The 22,360-nt window shown below is 42.4% G+C and overlaps 2 long non-coding RNA genes across 2 annotated transcripts; both read left to right on the top strand.

The window, feature by feature from the left end:
* The first annotated feature begins 8,919 nt into the window (after positions 1 to 8,919).
* Positions 8,920 to 22,300, top strand: LOC139194266 (uncharacterized). Its single transcript, XR_011579027.1, has 3 exons — positions 8,920 to 9,033; positions 9,109 to 9,188; positions 22,197 to 22,300. It is a non-coding gene; the product is annotated as an uncharacterized lncRNA (long non-coding RNA).
* On the top strand, positions 13,353 to 13,811 carry LOC139194265 (uncharacterized). Its single transcript, XR_011579026.1, has 3 exons — positions 13,353 to 13,463; positions 13,547 to 13,644; positions 13,728 to 13,811. It is a non-coding gene; the product is annotated as an uncharacterized lncRNA (long non-coding RNA).
* Positions 22,301 to 22,360: the final 60 nt, after the last annotated feature.

Raw genomic sequence — 22,360 nt, 5'->3', positions numbered from 1 at the left:
TTAGAGAGCTTACCCAGGTGGGTGTCGGGAAATTAGTTTACCCTCTCGCACTAGAGAACAATTAATTTACCTTCTCACACTAGAGAGCAATTAGTTTAACCTCTCACACTGGAGAGCAGACCCTTTTGGGTGTCGGGGAATTGGTTTACCTTCTCGCACTGGAGAGCAATTAGTTTAACCTCTTGCACTGGAGAGCAGACCCTTTTGGGTGTCAGGGAATTGGTTTACCCTCTCGTACTGGAGAGCAATTAGTTTATCCTCTCGCACTGGAGAGCAGACCCATAAAGGGTTTTGAGCAGTTGTTGTGGACAGCAGTTGAGCCAGACTTATGAATAACTTCTTGAATCTTCATTGAGAATAAAGATATATATCAACTGTGCTGGAAAGTAGAAACTGCATAACAAATTGGATATTCTTCGGCTTGTGAAGCCTTGTTCGTCGAGCTGCTTGAGTCTTCGAACTTATTTGAAAAAAATCCAAACGTGGTTCAGGAGGTGATGGGAACTTCCCCTGCTTGTGTATGCCGTTTTGTTGACCTGTCAAGATACTCGTCGCATCGGCCCTCATTTGTCAACTTCTCAAGGTACTGCTTCCACTTCAGGCAGCCGTTGGTAGTGTGGCATGGTCCTTCATGGAATGCGCAATATTTTGTATGATCTAGCCTGGTAAGATCGCCTTTCATGGGTGGCAGCAGTTTGACCAAGGTTCATTCTTGAGCTTGCGGAGAATTTGGCCGATTGGAACTATGAACTTGGTGAATATTTCAAGCGTTGAGTCTTCTCTGGTCGAGGAACGTTCCATGTACTTCTTTTCCAACTCATTTTTGTTAGACTGCTTGGCCTCGTCCTATAATGCATGCTTTTCTGCCAAAGCATATGAAGCTGCTAGGGTCAATTCTTCTCCCATGATCAATTTTTCGAATAAAGGATGTTCGGTGGGAAGCTCATTTTTGAATGCTGCCGTTTCTATGTCTTCATTGCAGCCAACAATCTTAGCATTCCCCACTTTGAACCTCTTGACATAGTCGTGAATTGTCTCCCGATGGTCTTTTACGATGTTGAAGAGATAGTCAGATGTCATTTTGATTGAGTAGTTAGACGAATACTCATTAGTGAAAACAAAGGAAAGTTTATTAAAACTCCTGATCGACTGCGGCGGTAAAGTGTGAAACCAATCTTATGCCTTGCCTTTTAGAGTTGTGGCAAAAATTTTGCACATAAACGCATCGTTATTCCTGTAGAGGATCATGGTACTGCGCTAATACTTGAGATGCCGATCCGGATCTTCGTCTCCCTTGTACAGAATGAAGTGAGGCATAGTGAACCCGCGAGGTGGATCTATCCACTCGATTTTATTCGTGGATGGTGACATGCTTATGTTGGTCATGTCTCGTCGAAGCGCATCGTCAGCAGCCTCGTTTCATTGGAAATTACGCAGTCGTTCAGTTAGGAGCCTATCAACTTCTTCTTGAATTTGTCTTTGCGGAGGCAATGAAATTTTCGACTGTCTCCGGTCGTGACCTATGGGTTTGGGCCGCTTTTCCTTATGCTCGACTCCTCCATGTCGTAGGTGCGGTGCATGTGGCATGTATCTGGCTAGCGAACAGGCCGTTTGCAGGCTGCCGGTTGAACTTGAGTCGGATTGAGCGACTACTTCTCTTCATGTACAGTGCTGCCTACTCCGATATGAGGTGGAGAATGCTCCTTGCGAGCCTAGTTGTGAATGAACATTTCGCTTGGAAGGTTGTCCATGTTGATAATCGGAGTGTGACCTCAACCATGAACCTATGCTCGCCCGTGGGCTTGATTGGGAATGCACGCTCCTCCGCGCACTAAGACAAGAGTATACGCGATCTCAATGACCTAAGCGGAAGCGTAAACTACCAGAACGTTAGGATCATGGCTGGTTGATAGGCTGCTTGTCGGGATGCTGGTGGAGAGGTTCATCTGCCCTTGTCCTACTTAAGGGCACATCGTCTAGGGCATGTTGGATTTCGATGTGTTGCAAGAGTTGATTCACCAAGGTTATCTGTTGTGCAAGGGCGCTCGTCAACTCTATGACTTGTCGAGACAAATGTTGTTCGCCATTTGGATTGGAAGAGCTTGGAATGAATGTGCTTCCTTGAGCAATGGAAGTGCAGTAGGCTCCAAGCGCGAGATTTGAATTGGGAAATGTCAAATCCGCGGTGAAATATTGTGAAAATGCCCCCGGTTTGATGGTTGCTTCAGATAGTTGAGATATTCTCGGGTCAACTTGAGCTGTTTGGGAAACCATGGGAGGTAGGGCTGCAGAAGCAGACAGGGCTATAGGAGTAGGCTGGGTCGCGGGAGCAGGCAGGGCTGCAGGAGTAGGCTGGGTCACGAGAGTGGGCTGCTCGGCAAGAGTAGGCTGGGCCGCGGGAGCAGACTGGGCCACAAGAATGGGCTACTCGGAGCGTGATGCTCGCGAATGCGAGGCTTGGGCTCGAATTGGCAACACATTGGGCTCGCGTTGGGCATAGAGTGACATGGCTTAGGCCGTGGCTTTAGTGGCGTAGGCCTTGGATAGCACGCCTTGGGCCGTAGTGATGGAGCTATGGACCTCGCCGCGGGTGATTTCCATGGTGGCCATCGCGGTGGTTGCCATGGTGGAGCCTTGTGGTGGTGGTGCCGCTCCTCCCAAGATCACGTTTAGTCTCGTGGATCGCCACTGTCCCATTTCTTGAATATTAGAATTTTCACTTGTGGAATTTTCTAAATTTCTAGCCATTGTATTTCTCTTTTACATTTTATCAAAGAATTTTGGCAAATAAAAAATTCTAATAACAAGAACGTACGAAAAATACAAGTGGACTAGAAAATAGAGAAAATAGAGAAAAAACATTTTTGCGCGAAAGTCTTCTACGAGTGTGAATCTCAACTCTCAATGAAAGCACCAATTTGTGGATGCAAATTTTCTCCTTCTCCTTCTTTGACAAAATTGGACCTACAAAACAATTAACACCTTTGGTCAAGGCCAAGAACCTCACGCGCCCACGATGAATGGGGGGGCTTTGGCCGAAGAACCTCCGATGCCAAAGTTAGAAATTTGAGAGAAAAGTGTTTAGAGAATTTTTGGGAGTTTTGCAAGAGTATGAACTTGGGTTTTTAGAGAGAATAGGGACATATATATAGCACAAGGAGGTGGCCGGCCCTTGAGCTTTTTTGTGTGAAAAAAAGGGTGATTTAATTTGGTGATTTAATGGATTAATTGGGAATTAATCCATTAATTTGCCTAATTAATTTATATGGGAGGTTATGGAATAATTTCTTTGTAGAAGATATAGAGTAAAGATGGATGAGATAAATTTGAACTTGTTACCTATTTTTTGGTTGATTCTCCACTGCTTGCGTGTAGGAAACCTGGTATGTCTCAGGGGTAACTTTGTCCTTTTTTCCCAAAAATCCACGTGTCGCCTCTTGTTTATTTTTGGCTCCACAACATGGATATGCCATAATGCAAATCTAAAACTCAACCATATCATAGTATGTTTCCAATAATACATACATACATACATACATACATACATACATACATACATACATACATATATACATACATATATATATATATATATATATATATAACGTGGCGTAAAATGCACAATTTATAACGCCCTACTCCCGAATTATTTATTTTCAGAAATAATTATCGGGGATAAATCCAACTAAACACTAGTTTAATTAACTATCATTACTTACGTTTACTTATTTCAATTTCTTGATTCCTTCCACAGTGAATTATGACCAACATCCAATCACTAAAAACATAAGGTTAAATCTCATGTTTTCATCAATTTCCTTCACATTGCTCAATTCCCAAACAAGGTTTTTGTTTCAAATATTGTATGTCTGCATCTAACGTCTCGTTAGACTGCATACGTACCCTAAACAGGGATCAAGCCATTCGTAGTTCACATTAGTACTTCAAAGCATTCACAATAATTATACACAATAAGCAATTTTATAAACATTGTGGAATTGTCAATCACATATATATATAATGTATGATTAAAAAAAAAAGACCCACTTACCTAAGGTCCGCGCTACGACTCCCTAGCAAGCATATCGAGACATCACAAACCATCGTCGCATATGACCAATTATCAAATCACATCTCAGAGTTCGTACCGATAAAATACACAATTTACATAAAACACATCCCTACGTAATTCAATTCGGAAGATCTGTATCACGGATTTCCAATCCGTTGCTTCCAAAGATCCACATTATACTTCTAGAACAACATCCTAAAGTCCCATTACGATCTAACAGTCAGATCTCCGCCAATTGTCAAAACCAAGTGGCGGTTAACCTTATATTTTATGAACTTACAATTCCAATTTCGGGAAGATCCGTATATCGGATTCCCTATCCGTAAGTTCCAATGGTCCTCAAATATTATAACGTATTAAAGTTTGGTGACGATCCAACGGTCGAATCACTGATTCATACAATGACCTATTAACATAACGTAGAGAATTTAGATTCCAACAATCAACCTACGTCATGCAACTACCAAAACTGAACTCAAGGCATCTAATTAGCCTAAGAATAACATTGACGGTCCCCTGGCCACGCGCTGCCGCACCAGGCACCGAGGGTGGTGGTCGGCCGCCCCGGCTTGCCGGAAAACTCAACTCAAAAATGAAGATCTCAAAGAGTAGAGCAAACTTTATACCTGTGACTAAGGCTAATTTGGTCGAGAAACATCTCAAATCACCATGAACTGTACGGAACCCTTGAATTTAGGTGTGCTCCATTCGACCTCAAACGAACTTTGACGCCCCAAAAATTGTTTGGGCTTTATTCCAGACCTCATGAGGATGCTATAGGTGGTGGTAATTGGTGAAAATCATTTCAATAATAGAAGAATCGACGGTAAAGGTTTCCCGCACCCACCGGTGTGATTTTCATACCTTCATGGCTAAATTTCTACAATTTTGGGTTGTAATGGGTAGAGGGAAGGTCGTGGAACATTTTCCAGGGGGTTAGATAACGTGGTTTGTCGGAAAAACCGACGAAAAACCATCGGAGAAGATGAAAAGGACCGTGTCGGGTCAGAAAAATGGAACCAAGTCGACGGGATCCCCCGCTCCCCTCTTCTCTCATTTTTTCTCATTTCCTTTGTTTCTGATTGGGCCATCCTAACTCTCTCCACTCCCTATTAGTCACACACATCCTCTCATTTTTCTTTTATCTTCTTTCCTTTACATCCCCACCATCCATTCCTCATTTCCTTTATTCTGGGCCACCCACGTGGCACTCCAAATTTTCCCCTCAACAAGATATGAAATTAATTAATTTACTAAAATGTCCTTAACTTTAAATATTAATAACTTTTTCGTTATAGCTCCAAATCACATTTCGTTTGCGCCCACATGTCCGTAGTGACGAGTAAAACAAGAATACGCCAAGAAGATGAGTCTCACATGACACGACTTGATAGTCAACACAAGTCAACACTTTGCCTCGAAGGGCATCTTCATAACTCACATATTAAAATTATAAAATCACCATTTTTAGGGACGGGCTGTTACATTTCTTGTTACAAACGTTTAAAATTTGAAGTCTATGGGTCGATTATGTTGGGGATGGAAGAAGACTACACTAATACAATGCAGTTGTCATTCCTCTAGTAGGTGGCGCTTTGCTGCTTTCACAATCCTTACAAAGTTGCATTTGCTGTGGCATATTGCATTTTAGAACAATTATTTTCTTTGATTGGGTCCTCCTGTATGTTATGTTAGTTCCTGTGGAGTTCATATAATGCACACTGCACAACCAAATATTATAGCCTAAAAGCCGAAAAGCCCAAAAATATTTCGGGATTCCCAAAAATTTGGTTTGGGATCGATCTTGAAATTGGGAATACCGAAAATTTTAGTTTGGGAATCGGGACTAAGGTTTTGGTTTGGTATCCTATACCGAACCACCCTTAATGGTTTTTGGGCTTTGGTGGGATTGTGTAGTAAATTGTCTATTTTTTCCCTTTTTTCATTTTTGTTTGCAGCTGTTGCTTCCGTTTGAAAGGTGCTTTTTGGTGTTTTTGGTTGAGCTTTGGCCACGTTGCGTTTTGTAGGAAAGATACTGGAAACATCTTCCACCTTTACTTCCACCTCCAACATCTTCCACCTTTACTTCCACTTCCAGCATCTGGAGAAATTTTTCGGGGTGACGGGAACCTTACATCACCATGGACAGTTGGTGTACCCATCCAATTGGAGGATGCCACGTTTCCCATTAAAGAATCCATCTGATTTAGTTTTTAAGAAAATCAATTAAACTAAAACTAAAACATCTCCATGGCCTAGCCAAAACAACCCACAGCGCCCTTCCCAGGCGTCCGATCTGTCTTCCTCCCAAATTTTCATCCTTCTTTTGTAGAGACGGGAGAAGAAGAACTCAATTTTGGTCACATATTCTTGGAAAAAAAATTGAGTCATTCAACTCCCACTACAATCTCTAACTCGCGCCGCTATTAACTCAGTGAGTCAACTTCTGTGTTGGTTCGCCTCGCAGTTTCATGCCCTTCATAAAAAACCCAGCAAGGAGCAAAGATTGCCTGTTAAAGAAAAACTCGAACATCAAGCCGATGAAGATGACGACGAGGAAGATGGGTTCGGCACATAGCTTCGGCGGGTTATCAATTGGAGGAACTCCATCTGCCACTCTTGCATGTTGTTGTTTGTCTATAAGGAAGAGGAAGAGAGGGAGGTGGTGTGGTACCAAATTTCAACAGGATTAGGGTGGCGTGTTTTGCTGGAGTGGGGGTTGTATGGCCTGGAGAATTTGTATTTGAATTTTTCTGTTTTAGTTTTTATCTAATTAATTTTTTAAAAGATAAACCTTGTGGATTTATAAATAGAACAAGTGGAGTAACTTCATTGAAGAAGTATTCCAGCTGTCAGCTATCCATGGTGATGTTAGCTCGGTTGTCAAGATGTTCTACTTTTTGGGTTTAGTGTTTGTTTAATTGATTTTCTTAAAAACTAAATCAGAAATATTTTTTAATGGGGAATGTGGCATCCTCCCATTGGATGGGTACACCAACGTCCATGGTGATGTGGGGTTCCCGTCACCCTGAAAAATTTCTCCAGCATCTGCCACTTTTTCTTTTCCTCTTCTTTTCTTCTCTCTGTTTTTTCATCTCTCTTTGCGTTTCTCTCATTCTTTGTGTGTGTCTCGCTGTTTTCATCGCGATCTGATCGTTTAGAAGGGTGGTTGGCCTGTTTTTTCCAGCTGTTTTCTGCGAAGGAATCGAAATGGTTTGGGTGCTTTGGTTGCTGTGTGCCGTTATTTTGTGCTTGGTTGGTTAGAAATTTTTTTAATTGATTATTGTAAAATTTGATTCCTACTTAGGGTTGGGTTGTGGGAGTTTGCAAACCCTTTCTGGGCCAAGTATATAATTCGATACTTTGGATGCGGTTCCTAATTCTTAACATTCTTTGACTAAAACCTTAATGGTATTCAAAGTTTGATCAAAGTCCCTTGACTTTGTACACCTCATTATATTACAATTAATATTTATATTTTTATAGTTTTGACATTAATTGTTTGATATTTTATGAGATTTATAATCCTATAAATTTCAAACCCCTCATTATAATACTATTAGAAATAGTTACAATAAAAAAATTCAAATATTTTGATTGAATAAATGGATAAAAACTATGTAAAAATAATAAATAATAAATGGCAAAAGAATGTATCCATAGTGTTAAAAAAAATTGGTACATTTTACAAAAAATTGGTACATTTCACATGTAACAAAGTGGTACATTAATAAAGAAGAATAGGTAGATTATAAATAAATTAGGGTATAGATAAAAGATTAAAAAATTATGAGTACAAATGAATTTTTTAAAAATATAGGCGCTAAAAGAAATCAATACATGGGTACAAAATAAAACTAAAAAGAAAATACTACAAATTAAAAAAAAATGTTGCAAATTAAAAGTGGGTACAAACTAAAAATATAAATATATGAAACAAAGTTTAGGCATAAAACATAAATATACCATTGTAATTTTTTATCATTGATTAAATATACAATGTCACGTGATGATATACACATAGGTACAAACACAAATAAAACTTTAAAAAAAATATGGGCACAAAAAGAAACTAAATTATGGGTACAAATTAAAAATGAAAAGAAAATTGGTACAAATTAAAAATAGGTACAAACTAAAAATAAAAATATATGATAAAAAATTTAGCCATAAATATAAATATACTAATTGTAACATTTTTAACACTAAAGGAATATATTTAAAAATAAAAATATTTAATAATTAATGATATTATTAATACCTAAGGACTTTGATAAAAAATTAAAAATGAATAAGATTTTAATCAATGGAGTAGCAAAAACAAGAATGTAAACCTAATTTCTCTTTTATCTTTGCACTGTGCTTTTTTTGGGCTAATTTTTTTATTTGGGCCTTTTGATGGTTTGTGCTTTGATTTTTCTCTGAATGTTTAAAAAGTCAGAGATGACCATGGTTAGTTTTTGGGTTTCCTTTGCCGCCAGAAGCATTCGGCTCGACGATAAGGTCGTGAAGGCCGAGATTTGGGACACCACCAGCCAGGAAAGGTTCGGATCCACATTCTCTGTTTTTTTTTTTTTTTTTTTTTTAAATTTTTAATCTTGAGTTTTTTTATTAGATCTTGGAATTCACATTTTCGTTTTTTTTTTCTTGGGTTTTCTTGGTTTCCTGAGAAAATTGGGGTTGTTTGGCTTATATTATATTGCACGAATTTGAGCTGAATCTTACTGGGTTTGTATTTGTTTTTGGAATCGGTCTCGAACAATCTTCGTGACCTTCTCGTTTTTTTCTTTTTAAAGTAATTTTTCCACCCCTTAAGAATGTAAAATTTTATTTTCTTTTGTTCTTGATGGATATGCTTTTGTTTGTAGGTTGATCATGTTGTTTCATTTTGTGAAACAGTGTAGCCTTTGTCAATCAAATGCTTTGCTGAAACATCCAATAAGAAGAATAAAATAACTATGGTAAGAAGCAACCTAATTTCAGAAATTTTATGTGATTCAGCTTTTAAATTATAATCTTCTAAAAACCTTTTGTAGATTGCAGAGCCATTGGAGAGAGGACTTGCTGAGGACATTGAGAATGTATATAAGCTACAGTGTTCGTTTTTGCAATGCAGGTTGACTGGTTGAGTATAATTTCCTAGATTTGATTTATGCCTTCCATCGTGTTAAGTCGGTTAAATGTACTATTTGGTTTTTGGGGTTGAATAATGCGATTTGAATCTTGGGTTTTGTTGATGCACAAAATCTGCGAAGACTTTGGTACAACAGAAAGTGTCAGGTTTTGTGACCTTCGCTTGGTTGCTTGGTTGCTTGGTTGCTTCAGTCACTAGTGAGGATAAGTACGTAAATGAATAGAGACAGAGAAGCAAACACAGGATGTACGTGGTTCACCCAGATTGGCTACGTCCACGGAGTAGAGGAGTTCTTATTAGTAGTGAAGGGCTTACACAAGTACAAAGGATCAAGCTCTCAATTTAGTGAGTTCTTGTGAATGATTTAACACAAAATGGCATTTGGCAATATTGTGGGGGAATGACCCCTATTTATAGAAAAACTTGTAGCTTTGTCACATTGACATGTGTCATGTTATGATTGGTTCTTGATGTCGACACGTGCTGCGCTCTGATTGGCTTCTAATCTTGACACGTGTCGAGTAGTGATTGGCCTCCTGGTCGGAGGGGAACTCTTCTGGGTCCTTGACAGTATAGCGTTGGCCGGTGCTCGGTAGTTTCGGGATTGGTCAAGTATGGTACAAACAGTGCTCCCCTAAGTTCCCGAGTGAGGGAAACTCCTCGGTTGGGGACTTGCAAGATCCAATCCCTTGAGTAATCACGAAACTTCTAAGTACCGAAGTGTGGTCTGATCTTCATCTGCCCTTCTCTGGAAGTACCTTTCCTCCATCCGGGAATGGTGTACTTAGCTGATGTTGACGCACAAGGTAATGTATCAATTTCACTTGAAGCTTAGTTGTAGTTTCGGGCTTAGTCAAGTGTGATACAAACCCTATAGTAGGAGTCCCCCAAGTCGCCGAGCTAGGAGATCTGCCGAAAGAGGTGACAGACAAGGTAAGCAGTCAAACTTCCAAGTAAGCAACCCAGGATCAGAGGTTTGACGTCGGCTTCCGGTTGATTGTTCTCATTCTCCTTGTCTCTCATTCAACTGCCAGGATAAGGAGAAGCAAATGGATAAGAGATGATATGAGATACTTTTGCTTTTGAAGAAGTAACTTTCCACAGGCTTATTCTTGAACTGTGCTGGAGGGTTTTCTGGTGCCCTTCAGAGTATAAGGCCGACTCAAAAATTTGAGGGTCAAAACAAGTCCATCAAATCTAGAGTACGTTCGACCTTGATGATATGGGATACTTTTGCTGTTGACGGAATAATGAATGTGGTATGGAAAGGTGTCGTGCTGTAGTGATCTGTTTCAGCTCACCGTTGAACCTTCTGCTTCAATCTTTTGCATGGCAGAAGTGGTGTGCAACCTTTGCATTTAAATGGTCCTTCAGAACATTCCTTCATAGTGACTCATCCACGCTTGGCAGCTTCAGTGTAAAGAGCCAATATCTGATCAACTGTCATGAGGTATTTGCCGGTGGAATTCGTGACCTTGACAGCAGTTGAGGATGAGTACTCGAGAGCAATGCTAAGTAAGCAACCAGGCAAAGGCTCCAGGCAGTCAGTTCCAAATTGGAGGTTTGATTTCAGGTTCCGACTGACTGCTCTCTTTCTCCTTGTCCTGCAGGTGTGGACAAGGACAAAGACAAAGACAGGGAGAAAGCATGATATGGGATACTCTTGCTTTCGACCCTGATGATATGAGATACTCTTGTTCTTGGTGTGGCTTATTTGCTGAGGTATTATCGGGGGGAAATAAAGCTGAGTATTTCGAGAGGTTATGTTGAGGGTGCCTTTTCGAATGTGAGAAAGGGTTGAGCATTTTTGCAGGTTTGCCTGTCCGTTGAGGAGGGAGGTCAATGTATATAGGGATTTCCCAATAACAAGTAGTAATGCTATTCCTTTACCCTTCTTGGTCACAGCAATGTAGTGGGAGCTGCCAGCTTCACGTGTTTTAATTTTGTCAGAGCACTTTGAAAAAGTGGTATGTGGTATCTGGAAAGCTGATATTACGTGTGGAGATTACAGACAAGCTTTATCTAAGGAAATCTGGCTCTCGAAGTTCTGAGAGTTGTGCCTCTTCGGTTTTCGAACAAGCAATCCCGTCGAGGATCTGACTCTCGAGATTCGGAAAGCGGTGCTACTCCGGTTTTTGAGAAAGTAATTATGTTGGGAGTCTTTTCTCGAATGTGAGTAAAGGTTGGTCGTTCTTGCCAACCTGTCTTGCCACAAAACACGGAGGTCGACACACATAGGGACTTTCCAGTTGTCAAGCAGTGGTGCTGTTCCTTTACCCTTATGGGTAATAGTAGGGTAGCTGGCACTTCGAAATTCTCGTGCCTAAACTTTGTCAGAGATCTTTGACAAAGTTATATGTGGTACCCGAGGAGTTGATGGTGCATATGGAGAGCGATGATTGATCAGTAAGATTCACGTGCTTTCTACTTCACCAGAAATCTTCGACAGATTGCCCGTAATTTCCGCAAAGCTGATTGTGCATGTGACAGGTGCTGACGAGGCTGCAAAAGCAGGTGCTTCTTCGATTTCTGAGATCGGCCCTCGTGGTCTCTGAGCAGCCCAGCTTTTGAGAAAGCATTCGCCTCTTCGATTTCTGAGATCGGCCCTCGTGGTCTCTGAGCAGCCCAGCTTTTGAGAAAGCAAACGCCTCTTCGATTTCTGAAGCTCCGTCGAGTGCAGATTTTTATAGAGGCTGGCATTAAGTTCCACAGCACACTTGAATCTCTACCAGTAGAAGCTCATTTCTTGCACTTCTACGATCTTGATTTGTCTGACCTCTTCCTTCTTCAACACATTTGAAAATGTCTGGACCCTCCGACCGTCGTTTTGACTTGAACCTTGGAGAAGAGACAGCCACGCCTTCTCCAGACAACATATGGCGCCCATCCTTCATATCCCCTACTGGTCCTCTTACCGTTGGGGATTCTGTGATGAAGAATGATATGACCGCTGCAGTGGTGGCCAGGAACCTTCTCACTCCCAAAGATAACAGACTACTTTCCAAACGGTCTGATGAGTTGGCTGTTAAGGACTCTCTGGCTCTTAGTGTTCAGTGTGCAGGTTCTGTGTCTAATATGGCCCAACGCCTATTTGCTAGAACCCGCCAAGTTGAATCATTGGCTGCTGAAGTGATGAGTCTCAAACAGGAGATTAGAGGGCTCAAGCATGAGAATAAGCAGTTGCACCAGCTCGCCCATGACTATGCTACAAACATGAAGAGGAAGCTTGACCAGATGAAGGAATCTGATGGTAAGGTTTTACTTGATCATCAGCGGTTTGTGGGTTTGTTCCAAAGGCATTTATTGCCTTCGTCCTCTGGGGCTGTACCTGGTAATGAAGCTTCAAATGATGAACCTCAAATGCCTCATCCTTCTGGGGTTTTGTCAAGTACTGAGGTTCCGGATAACCATCCTCCGGTGCTTTCTCTTTCTGGGGCTCTACCGACTGCTGAGACTTCCCCTAAGCAACCTTTGTGAAGGCTCCCTTTTGTTTGTTTATTTTGACTCATGTATATGTACATATTTGTGGCTTATCGAAAATATTAATAAATAAGCTTTGCTTCATTTCAACATATTGTGTTAAATACACCAAAGCCTTCTTCATAAAGTTCTTTGAATTTTTGCTTTTGTTGAAACCTGTATTGTTGAAGCTTTGTGAGTGAAGCATGTAGTTTGAGGTAGTGTTCCCTTAATTTCCCGAGTGAGGAAAACTTCTCGGTTGGAGACTTGAAAAATCCAAGTCACTGAGTAGTCACGAACTTTTGAGTACCAAGGCGTAGTAGCATATGGTGGGAGTCCCCCAAGTCTCTAGTCGAGGGAGTTGACGAATGAGGTGTCTTGCTAATAGTCCATGTCGTAAGTACCAAAACTTCATTCTTTTGTTTTCTAAGTGGTAGCCCCGGACTTTTTCTTCATAGATTTTGTTGATGAAGGTTGCTAGGCCCGAATAAGTGGAATTGCAGAAGGTGTAACCGTTGGTGCATTAACATCATAATGGAAGCATCACAATGATGGAAGCATCACAATGATGAAAGCATCATAATGATGAAAACACCATAATGATGAAACATCATAATGATGTTTCTTTGGTGGAATTGTTTTTCATTTCCCCTAACAACCGGAATTGTTTTTCAACATAACACCATCATCTGTAGGTCGAATCACAAAGTTGTCTTCATAAAAGTTGTTCGTTAATTCCTTAACTACAACATATCCAAATTGGAGAGCCATCGGAGCAGTACAACTCCAGAAATCCAGGTATGATGAGTGACTGTTTATCATTTGTCTGTCAACCCGTCAGATTTGTTGTGAGCTTTGAAACTCTATTTTCTCTTGCTCAGATCAGCATGCTTTCTTCATTGAAGTTGTTCCTCAGCTTGTGAACTACAACATATCCAAATTTGAGATCCCTCGGAGCTGTATAACTCAAGAAACTCAGGTATGATGAATGACTGGTTATTATTTTTCTGTCAACCCGTCAGATTTGTTGTGAGCTTCGAAACTCCATTTTCTCTTGTTCAGATCGGTATGCTTTCTTCATTGAAGTTGTTCCTCAGCTTGTGAACTACAACATATCCAAATTTGAGATCCCTCGGAGCTGTATAACTCAATAAACTCAGGTATGATGAATGACTGGTTATTATTTTTCTGTCAACCCGTCAGATTTGTTGTGAGCTTCGAAACTCCATTTTCTCTTGTTCAGATCGGTATGCTTTCTTCATTGAAGTTGTTCCTCAGCTTGTGAACTACAACATATCCAAATTTGAGATCCCTCGGAGCTGTATAACTCAAGAAATTCAGGTATGATGAATGACTGGTTATTATTTGTCTGTCAACCCGTCAGATTTGTTGTGAGCTTCGAAACTCCATTTTCTCTTGTTCAGATCGGTATGCTTTCTTCATTGAAGTTGTTCCTCATCGACTCTTTCATAACATATCAAAAATGCAGGATGAACTAACGGTTAAATATTTCCAGATCTTCGAAACATCACAACAGCTTCGAAATCTGCAAGAAGCCGACTATCATGTTTGGAGCTTCAACACTTTAATTTCCGTCGCTCAAACAGAAATGGTTCCTTCTTGAAAGTTGTTCATATGCTCAAGAACTATAGGGTGTCCAAAATTCAGCTCCATTGGAGAAGAGAAGAGGTTGCAGAAATTTGATAGATGAAAGGAGGCGGAAGAGGGAGAGAGAGAAAAAGTCTCTTGGGTTGGATTTCTATTTTGGGGCAGATTCCAATTTTTGTAGCACCTTCATTATTGATGAATTGCTTGTACTTTTGTCCATTATGAAATTTGGGACTTTGGCTTGTTGTTGGATCTATTATAATATGTTTGGGAACATATATAAGTGAATAAATAAGAAGGAAAATTTTGGGCCCTTGTGGGTGTAAAACAAAAAATGTTTATGTTTACCCAAGTGTTTTTGTACAAGTTCAAGGGCATCTTGGGTTTTGTGAACAAAATTTGTTTATTTGGAGCAAGGTTTTGTGTTGAAGCTTTGTAGGTGAAGCTTTGGTGTTGAAGCTTTGTGGGTGAAGTTTTGGAGGTGAAGCTTTTCGGGTGAAGCTTGTTGGATGAAGCTTTTTAGGTGAAGCTTTGTGGGTGAAGCTTTTTAGGTGAAGCTTTTCGGGTGAAGCTTTTTGGGTGAAGCTTTTTAGGTGAAGCTTTTCAGGTGAAGCTTTTTGGGTGAAGCTTTTTTAGGTGAAGCTTTGATGGTGAAGCTTTGTGGGTGAAGCTTTTTAGGTGAAGCTTTTTGGGTGAAGCTTTTTAGGTGAAGCTTTGATGGTGAAGCTTTTTGGGTGAAGCTTTTTAGGTGAAGCTTTGTGGGTGAAGCTTTGGAGGTGAAGCTTTTCGGGTGAAGCTTTTTGGATGAAGTTGTTTTTTTTTTTTTTTTTGGCGCTTGACACGGTCTTCATTTGCTTGTTTTGTAGTGACTGTGGAAGACGGATTGCTTTCTGATTGAGAAGGGTTCCGGCATCGCTTGCTATGAATGTAAAAGAGTGAGGGCTGAGTTGGCTAAATTACCTCTTTATTGAATTCATTGCCAAATGGCCTTCATTACATAGGATGCCGAACGGCTATAGCTCAACACTTGTACATCGTGAGTCTATTTGTAGTAGTACTTCAAGTGATCAGCGTTCCATGGATGGCCAAGGGTCTTGCCATCGGAGCTTCTAAGTGTGTAAGAGCCAGGGCGACTGATGCCAATGACTTCATACGGTCCATCCCAGTTTGGACTAAGTGTGCCTTCACTCGGGACTCTGTCGCAGAGTAATCTTTTCTTTAAGACCCAGTCTCCTATTTTGAAAGAACGAGGCTTGACCCTAGAGTCATAATAGTTGGAGATGCGCTGCTTGTAGGCGACATTCCTCAAGTGAGCTTGGTTTCTGTGTTCCTCGACTAAATCCAAGTTGAGGGTGAGTTGTTTGTCATTTTCACTTTGAATGTAGTTCTGGACTCGGAATGTTGCTTGCTCGAGCTCAACAGGGACAACCGCCTCTGTGCCAAAGGCAAGTGAGAATGGAGTTTCTCCTGTTGAAGTCCGATATGAAGTGCGATATGACCAAAGAACTTGGGGTACAAATTCTGGCCAACAGCCTTTAGCTTTGTCCAAGCTGGTTTTCAAAGTGCGCTTGATTATTTTGTTGATGGCCTCAACTTGTCCATTAGACTGGGGATGAGCTGGAGAGGCAAAGCATAAGTTGATGTTGAACTTAGAGCAGAACAACCTGAACTTCTTGTTGTCAAACTGTCGCCCATTGTCAGTGACTATCGCATTGGGAATGCCGAATCTACAAAGGATGTTCTTCCACACGAAGTCTTCTATCTTTGCCTCAGTAATGGTTGCCAAGGGTTCTACTTCGGCCCACTTTGTGAAGTAGTCCACTGCAACGACTGCGTAACAGACTTTGCCCTTCCCTGCCGGCATTGGGCCGATCAAATCAAGTCCCCACTGGGCGAAGGGCCAAGGGCTGATCATAGGAGTAAGAGGCTCTGGAGGGGAATGAGGAATAGTTGCATATCGTTGACATTTGTCACATGAGCGGGATACTTTGATGGCATCCTGGTGGAGTGTTGGCCAGTAATATCCTTGGCGAAAAGTCTTGTGTGCTAGGGACCGAGATCCAGCATGATCTCCACAGACTCCCTCATGTATTTCCCGAAGGACGATTTCCGCCTCGGCAGGCGTAAGACACCTTAAGTATGGCAGGCTAAAACCTCGCTTATAGAGTTCATCATTGATGATCAGGTAGCGGGTAGACTTGTATCGAATTTGCTTAGCCTGGACTTTATCATTTGGGAGGGTGCCATGAGCAAGGAAATTATAGATCGGGGTGATCCAACTATCCCCCCGTTGTAAGTTGCATACTTCTGCGGCCATGGTGCTTGGTGTTGCCAACAGTTCGACATGAATTTTTCTTCCAATCTTGTCTTCCACAGCTGAGGCAAGGCGAGCCAGGGCGTCTGCATGACTGTTTGCCGCTCGAGGAACTTGGGTGATCTGGTAGTGGAAGTGCTTGAGCAAAAGTTGTGTTTGCGCAAGATATGCTGCCATGGAGCTGTCCTTAGCATCAAAGTTGTTGGTAACCTGGTTGACCACTAATTGGGAGTCACTGAAAATATCAATTTGTTTAACCCCGAGGTGTTTGGCCAAACGTAATCCTGCTAGAAGGGCTTCATACTCGGCCTCATTGTTTGATGCCTTGAATTTGAAACGAAGAGCATACTCCATTGCTACTTTGTCGGGCGTAGTCAAGACTAGTCCCGCTCCACAGCCCTGTTGGTTGGATGAGCCATCAACATACAGACTCCATGCTGGGGTTGTTGGTTCTATCTTCTGAGCTTCCGGGGGTAATGAAGCCACTGCTTCAGGTGTAGAAGCAATGTCAACCGGATATGTGAAGTCGGCAATGAAGTCTGCCACTGCTTGGCCCTTCTCAGCTGGCTTTGGTTGGTAGGAGATGTCAAACTCACCCAACGCTATTGCCCATTTGATCATTCGCCCTGAAGTGTCAGGACTTTGGAGTATCTGTCGAAGAGGATAATTGGTAAGCACAATGATGGAGTGTGCTTGGAAGTAAGGGCGGAGTTTTCGAGCAGACATGACCAATGCCAGAGCCAATTTCTCAATGTTAGAGTACCGTGTCTCCGCATCTTGTAAGGCTTTGCTAGCGTAGTAGACAGGTCGCTCAATATTCCCATCCTTTCGAATGAGAACGGAACTTACGGCTGAAGCTGATACCGATAGGTAGATAATGAGAATGTCTCCTACCTCGGGCTTGGAGAGTAGAGGGGCTTTACTCATGTACTCCTTGAGGTTTTTGAATGCCTCGGCACATTCATCAGTCCATGTAATGTACTTCCTACTTCCCTTAAGTGCTTTAAAAAAGGGAGCACATTTGTCTGTGGCCTTAGAAATGAACCTGGTTAAGGCTGCCACCTTGCCAGTAAGGTTCTGGATGTCCTTTGAAGTTACCGGTTCCTTCATGTCGAGGATTGCTTTGATCTTCTCGGGATTAGCTTCAATGCCTCGTTGGCTAATCATGAAACCTAAGAATTTGCCAGAGCCTACGCCGAAGGCACATTTGTTGGGGTTTAACCTCATTCGATACCTCTTCAAAATAGTGAAAGTTTCATATAGGTTGGTGATGTGTTGGTCAGCATGTTTGCTCTTGACTAACATATCATCAACGTAAACTTCCATGCTCTTCCCAATCTGCTCGGCGAACATTGAGTTGACTAGTCTCTGATAAGTCGCTCCTGCATTCTTTAGGCCGAAAGGCATGACTTTGTAGCAGTATAGTCCTCTGTCGGTAGTGAAGGCTGTGTGTTCTTGATCCGAAGGGTTCATGAGGATTTGGTTGTATCCTGAGTAAGCATCCATGAAGCTCAGGAGTTCACACCCGGCCGTAGAGTCTATAAGTCTGTCAATAAGAGGAAGAGGGAAGCTATCTTTCGGACACCCTTTGTTTAGGTCGGTGTAGTCAACACACATTCTCCACAAGACCTTTTGAAGCAAAAGACTTTCTTTGGTCGGATTTTTCTTAACAAGGACCACATTTGCTACCCATGTCGGGTAATTGACTTCGCGGACAAAGCCTATGCCTTTGAGTTTTTCAACTTCTGCTTTCATTGCCTCGTATCGTTCAGTGTCATAAGATCTTCGCTTCTGTCTCACCGGCTTGATCTTGGGGTCAATACTCAAACGATGACAGATGACATCGGGAGAAATGCCTGGCATGTCCTCGTATGACCAGGCGAAGACTTCAGTGTTCTCTTTCAAAAAAGATATCAATGCTAACCGAAGGGGTGGTGACAATGTGGTGCCAATCTTCACCATGCGATCTGGATAATCTCTTGAGATAGGTACCTTCTCCAACTCTTCAGCAGGTTGGGCTTGCTGGGTGAAAGAGTCATCTCGAGGATCATCGGGTTGATTGTTGCTATCAGGAAGATCCAAGTTCGCTTCATCTAGGCTGGTCTTTGTGACTTGGTCATGTACAGACAGGGTTTCCTTGGGTCCGGGCAAGTGTTGTTGCTTAACTGAAGTGTTGTAACATGATCGTGCACTAAGCTGATCTCCTCTGATGTAGCCGTTGCCATGGGGGGTTGGAAATTTCATCAACAGCATATGCGTGGATACCATAGCCTTGAGATCATTGATGCCTGTGCGCCCAAAGATGACATTGTATGCCGTTGGGCAGTCAACCACTAGGAAGTTAGTGGTAATGGTAGCCGTGTAAGGGCCTGTACCAATAGTAAAGGGTAAATGTATGCTCCCTAAGGGTTGCACGATATCACCGGAGAAGCTTATCAGAGGAGAAATCGAGCGATCGAGCAAGTGTTCAGCTACACTGAGTGCCCTGAAAGCTTCGGCAAACATGATATTGACCGAAGCCCCTGTGTCTACGAGGATTCGTCGAACATCAAAGTTGGCTATGTGAGCCTCCACGATCAATGGGTCGTTATGAGGGTAGATGATGCCTCTTTCTTCCTCAGGGTAGAAACATATCGGATCCCAGTTAGGCTTTTGATACTTCCCTCCCCTGATGTCTTCCACGTGAAACACTTGGTGACCAGGCCTCAGAATTCGTTCACTGTTTTTCATGGCCCTATTGGAAGATTCAGATATGGGTGTGCCGCCGCTTATGGAATATATGACATTCACCTGGCGTTGGTTACGGTTATCCCTTTGAGGGTGAAGGAGGAATTGATCAATTTTTCCTTCTCGTGCCAAAGCTTCAATACGATCACGGAGGATGATACATTTCTCGCTATCATGGCCGTTATGCTCATGGTAGCAACAAAGCATGCCCGCGTTATTCGGGGGCGTGTAATCTGGGTGCCTCGGCTTTGGCTTTGGTATCAGGTGAGCTATGCTGGGGTAAATGGCCGCGCATGTGGCATTCAAGGGCGTGTATGTCTCATACCTTGGGGTAGGGGGTATCTTGACGCGGGTTTGACCCACTGCATTGACTGCCTGGGGGCGAGCGTTATTGTGGCGATACCCTTGGTTATCGGGATAGTGTCCCTTACTCTTTTTACTGAAATGAGAGTGGTGAGGATGGAAATCCTTCCTCTTGCCTTGAAATTGATATGTCTGTTGATTCGGCGAAGCATTATGCAAGGCATGGGGAGGTGCCACTGCTGTTTGGAAAGTCGAGGTCTTCTCATTTAGGTGAGTCTGGCTTCCACCTCCCACTTGTTGATAAAGGATGGTTGTAGGGGGTTTCTCCTGATATGTCTTTGCCTCGGCGGAGGCATGGTTATAAGCCTGCGCCATCACCTCAGAGTAAGTCTTCCAAGTATTGGCATTGATCATGTATTTAAAGAAACAATCACGTAGGCCTGCCGTGAAGGCTTTGAGGGCAGTCTTGTCGTCTGCCTCGGCACACCGGGAGTATTCATGGCTGAAGCGGCCAGCATACATACGTAATGACTCGTCTGGCTTCTGGCGGATAGTGTACAGGTCATCTGCAGAGTGCAAGCGATCGGTTTGGAAAATGTGTTGGGAAACAAATAGTTTCCTCAATTCCTCAAATGAGTCTACCGTCTCAGGTGTAAGACGACAATACCAATTTAGAGCTCCGCCAGAGAGGGTGGAGGGGAAGAGAAGACATCGCTCTTCGTCGGTGTGCATCCGGTATGCCATGGTGGACTCAAAGAGGTTAAGGTGCTCAATCGGGTCCTCTTTTCCAGTATAAAGTTGCAAGCCAAGCTTCTGCTTTGTCTTTGCTTGAAGGGGGGTGTTGAGGATCCTCCTTGTAAGAGGGCCAGGCCTGGGTTGGTTCCAGTCAGGTATTTTAGCCTGACGTTCAGCCTTCAACTTGTTTACTTCCTCAAGAAGTTGTAGGACAAGGGGGTCCTGAGCGGAGTTATGTGCCACTGGAGCTTTCTTTCGTAAATCTCCATCTCCTCTTGGAATTAGGAAGGTTTGATCAAGGGCATGTGATTTTTCCCTGGACTCGCTGTACTGGCTTCCAGGGTATGTCTGTCGGAACACCTCTGAGTCCCCTGTACCCTCATGTCTCTCTAGGACTTGTTGCCCCTTCCCCAAATTGGTGGCCGGCTTGGGCCGTGGCAGGGGACCGAGTCTCTCAGAAATCCTTGGGTCATTAATCTTTGAGCTTATATGGATGGAATTCTCTCGACGTTGCTTCAGGAAATCCCGACAATCGCGAAAGACGGCTTTCGATCCTTCTGCCCCTTCAGCAAAGAGGTGTCTCCCTCCACTTCTCATGGTTCGGGTCGAAGCAACTGGGTTAAGAGAAGCCTCATGTTGATTATCAAGTCGAGGGGTAATCTGTTCCCTATCAGGGATATCTATGTCGAATGCATGTGACCCTCCATGTTGGAGGGCACCCAGTTGATGGTTGACTTCCACGGGGGCAACAAGCTCGCGTGTCTGAGCTTGCCTAGCTTCGTGGAGTGTCTCGAAGAGCTTCTCATATTGCTCCTGGAGGACCTCATTCCTCATTGCTATCTTGTTGTTCTGAGCTTCCAACTCATCGACTTTAGCTTGAAGAATAACTCGTTTTCCTTCCTTCTTTCGTTGTTTCGCACTATGTGCAAGGGGGGTGTCATTCTGTGTGCTGTGGCTTCCTTCGCTTCCCATGTTGGAGAGGGATGCCTGATCAAAAGAAAGTGTACGAATGATAGAAACCAGCTTGACACAGCTGAAGAGAGTAGGAATAAGTGTCGTTTCCCACAGACGGCGCCAAATGTTGATGCACAAAATCTGCGAAGACTTTGGTACAACAGAAAGTGTCAGGTTTTGTGACCTTCGCTTGGTTGCTTGGTTGCTTCAGTCACTAGTGAGGATAAGTACGTAAATGAATAGAGACAGAGAAGCAAACACAGGATGTACGTGGTTCACCCAGATTGGCTACGTCCACGGAGTAGAGGAGTTCTTATTAGTAGTGAAGGGCTTACACAAGTACAAAGGATCAAGCTCTCAATTTAGTGAGTTCTTGTGAATGATTTAACACAAAATGGCATTTGGCAATATTGTGGGGGAATGACCCCTATTTATAGAAAAACTTGTAGCTTTGTCACATTGACATGTGTCATGTTATGATTGGTTCTTGATGTCGACACGTGCTGCGCTCTGATTGGCTTCTAATCTTGACACGTGTCGAGTAGTGATTGGCCTCCTGGTCGGAGGGGAACTCTTCTGGGTCCTTGACAGTATAGCGTTGGCCGGTGCTCGGTAGTTTCGGGATTGGTCAAGTATGGTACAAACAGGTTTAAAATTTTTGTAGCCTTGAGTTGAACTTGATCCAGAGCTAATGCAAATGAATTTTTATTATTTCTATATATAAATGATGGTTGTTGAAATGTTTTTTCATTTATTGATATCATAGTTTGTCATCGTCTGTCTGATTCATTCATGTAAAGTATTACTGCTAATTAATTACAACTGTATTAACATTTTGTTTCAGTTGTAACTTTTTTTTTTCTTGATGATCCAAATTGTTTTATTTGCAGTGACTGCTTCAAGGAAAATGTGCTCCTATGGGATATTCTATGTTCAAGTAATTATACAAATGAAACACTAGGATGACTATCAATGGGGAATAACTAGACTAGCCATTTTTGTATATCAATGACAAGGCATTTGACAATGTCTTTTCTGTAAGTTACATAAACTT

Source organism: Malus domestica, chromosome 03 (genome assembly GCF_042453785.1).
Source record: "Malus domestica chromosome 03, GDT2T_hap1".
NCBI classification, from domain to species: Eukaryota; Viridiplantae; Streptophyta; class Magnoliopsida; order Rosales; family Rosaceae; genus Malus; species Malus domestica.
Note: the sequence above shows the minus strand (reverse complement) of the source record. Positions and strands in the feature narration are given on the sequence as shown.